Genomic DNA, 3526 nt, shown 5'->3' with positions numbered 1-3526 from the left:
GAGTTTGAGAGTGAATCACTTTTTCCCAATAAGGCCTTTCCTGAAAGAATATCGAATAAGAGTTATCGATAATTGGAATATAAACAGAAGGTATGGCTATAACAGATATATATATATTATATATATATATATATATATATATATATATATATATATATATATATATATAGTATGTGTGTTTATGTGTACGAAAAACTATATTTGAAATACATTTTGCTATTTTGTTTCATCTTGAAATTCCAGTTTCTTTGAATTTTTCTACGTATGTATTCAGATTAAAGGATCTTATTATTAAATTTCTAGATTTATTCTTTGATGAGGGCTTGAATACCTCGAGACGCCATGTATTGTGCATCTTTCTGAGCGTAACCACTTTGAGAGCTAGTTTGCACGTTTTCCTCTACACCTTCGCTAAAACTACTGTTTACCAGAGCAAGAGTTATTCAAGGCGGTCCAGGCAGGACCACTCAGTCTGAGGAGGGGGTCCTCTAGGTTCCTTCACTCTTCACGGTGAGCACAAAACACTGGGCCTCATTCTATACGTGAATCTTGCTTTCAGTATCACACGAAGTCGTCTGCTGTTTTACAGTACTGATTATTTTTTCATGGGATTCCTGCGAGACATCACCGTTAATCATCCCTGATGGGCTGGACATGGGATCCTTTGCTATCTATGTCCTAGGGAACTGCCGATCAATATGCTAATTTTGGTGACTGATGCATGTATTTTTAAACATCAATGGATTTCTCGGCTGAACAAACCATCGCAATGCATACTTTGACTTTGAGGTAGGTCTAGCTCCAGTTGGCACACCGCACAAGACTTTGAAGTTGATCTTATTATTTTAGTGCGCTAGACCTTGCTTTCATCAAGCCTTAAAAATAAACTCGATCCTGAACCCTTTATCAATAGTTTTTTTTATATAGTTTTGCGAGATCCTTTTATCAACCGAATTGTTAACTTGATGAAAACTTTCATATCGTTTTGTCACAGCTATTACTTGACAACTACCTTGGTATTGTTGATTGATAGTTTTAGTGCCTAGGATACCAAACATCTGGGTGGCATCGTTGTCTTCCGGGGAGTGGGCATTAGTTCAAGATAGGATTGTACCTTGCTGTGAGTGTTACAATATTTTATTGTTTGTCAATAGTCGGAAAATTAAAGTGAAGGCTAAGGATCCTAACAACTTTAGCCATTTAAAGGTTTTCAGCAATCACCATAATTTTATTGCTGATGCAGTATACTTAAATATTTTAACTCTAGTCAACGTTTACTCAAGGACGTACTAAGAATAGTTAGACAACTAAATATTTGTTTACAGTTTACAGAGAAGGACTGTTAAGAGCACGAAGTAAGCTGCTAAGACAGAAAGATGAAGGGAGGTATAGGTTCCTATTTTATTGTCAAGGATAGTGCTTTTTACTGAATTAATTATATATCAGATATTACCATGTACGTTTGCTCATGCAGGTTTATATCCTGTCTTGTCAGGGATGCGTAAAATGTTGTGTGTCAGTTTTTCTAAATTTTAAAATGTGCTGAAGTTTTTTCTTATGTCGATATTTTAATGTGAGGGCAATCAAACTTAACCAGAACTCTTACATGGAATTAAGATTTAGTGCACCAGAAATTCCTTTTGGGTATATTATATCATGAATTATATGGGTCCGTATTTTGTGCATATGAACAATCATAAGGGGTCTATGTATTTCTCCTAACTGGAGTAGGTCAATTGATTCAAAACTTAACATGACTTGCCGGTAAACGAGTTCCTAACAGCTTTCCAATTAAATTTTTTTTTAGTTTGGTTTGCCAAAATTATGCATTCCTTACATGGGTACTCGACTAATAGCTGGAGCAATCATAGTTATGGACTTTTTGAGGGATCCCGAGATCAAGCTGTATTTGGAGGAAAATGGGGTCAAACCTGTTCAATTTGAGCGTTTTTTCAAAGGCAAAAGTCAACTTGGATCGATGGTGGAGACTTGTGTCAAGTTGACCAAGAAGCTCATCTATGGCTCAATAAAAAATGTATTGAAGGTAAGGGACTGAATTTATGATAGCTCAGGCTGTACATTCAGTTAATAGAAGGCCTATTGCTTTCAAAGTGGCCTTGCTTGGGGATAATTTAGATGAACGATTTCCTCAGCCTAGTACACCAGGGAACTCCATTCGTGGATATGACCTCACTTCTGCTCACATAATTCCTGATTTGCAAAGGATACCAAAGTTAGACAGCTGTTCTCATTTGAGAAAAGCTAGGAATAACCTTTTGGATTTGTATCATTCAGAGTTCCTGGCTACGTTGACTCAACAAGCTGTTGATAAAAAGATCACGTCTTTATGTTAAACATACTTCTTTACAGAAGAATGGTAACGTGCTAATAGAAAATAAAAAACCTATAGTAAGCCTAGCTAGTATACTGTGGGTTTGTAAAGGATGTAACTGTCAATGATATCTGCGAAATTACTGGAGGTGTTGTGTTGAAGGGTAAAACATGGGAAATTACCTAGAGACACGTTTCTAATATATTTCTTATAAGGACTGAGAGCCAGACAGAAGAGGAAGTGTTGATGTGAAGCCTACTGATGATAATTTGCAGGGTCAAACTCAAATCGCACGTATACCGAGAATTGTTGCTGAAATGTGTAAGGAGAAGAATAGGAATCTCAGGTTTCAAGTAGTTGATCTTGTTCAAGTTTTTTGGTGATCGGTATTTTGTTGATCAAGTAATGGGTCTGGTATTGGAATACTCAGTATGATTCAATTATTCAATATTTTAATGCTTTTGCGGAGAGAGTACGAAAAACCATAGGTACTTTTAATACATTTTTGTATTTTATTTTCATCTTAAAATTTCAGATTCTTTGAATATTTCTACCTATATATGTAGTAAGATTAATGGATCTTATTACTAAATTTCTTGGTTATCCCTTGCTGACTGCTTAAATAGCTCGAAACTCCATGTATACGGTATACCTTTCTGAGCGTAAATACCATATGAGTGCTAGTTGCGTGTTTACCTGAGCAAGGGATATCCAAGATGGTCCAAGATTCCTTTCTCTCTTCACGGTGAGCACAAGACACTGGGCCCAACTCTGACGTGAATCTTGCTTTCAGTATCACATGAAGTCTGCTGTTTTACAGTACTGATTATTTGATCATGAAATTTCCTGTGAGACTTCGTTAATCATCCCTTCTTTCGTAATTACAGATGGGCTGGGCATGGGATCCTTTGCTACGTCCAAGGGAACTAACGATCAAGATGGAATCAATTTTGGTAACTGTTGGATGCATTAATTATTGAACATTAATAGATTTCCCGGCAGAGCAAACCAGCACAAGGCATTTTTTTGAGGTAGGTCTCATTCCGTTTGGCACACTGAAGAAGACTTGGAAGTTGCCCTATTATTTTAGTGCGCCACATCAGACCCAGTAGTATAGTTTTTTAATATACGTATGAAAATATAGTGTATATATATATATATGTATATATATATATGTATATATATATCTGTATA

The 3526-nt window shown here is 36.0% G+C and overlaps 1 long non-coding RNA gene across 2 annotated transcripts in view; it reads left to right on the top strand.

The window, feature by feature from the left end:
- The first annotated feature begins 413 nt into the window (after positions 1 to 413).
- The window catches only part of LOC135196023 (uncharacterized), a 5741-nt gene continuing 2628 nt past the window's right edge, over positions 414 to 3526 (top strand). The window contains exons 1-2 of one of the 2 annotated variants that reach the window (XR_010310280.1): positions 414 to 510; positions 3220 to 3363. This is a non-coding gene — a long non-coding RNA (uncharacterized LOC135196023). The other variant, XR_010310279.1, reaches the window with a different exon arrangement.

The sequence above is a fragment of the Macrobrachium nipponense genome, chromosome 17 (genome assembly GCF_015104395.2).
Source record: "Macrobrachium nipponense isolate FS-2020 chromosome 17, ASM1510439v2, whole genome shotgun sequence".
Lineage (NCBI taxonomy): Eukaryota > Metazoa > Arthropoda > Malacostraca > Decapoda > Palaemonidae > Macrobrachium > Macrobrachium nipponense.
Note: the sequence above shows the minus strand (reverse complement) of the source record. Positions and strands in the feature narration are given on the sequence as shown.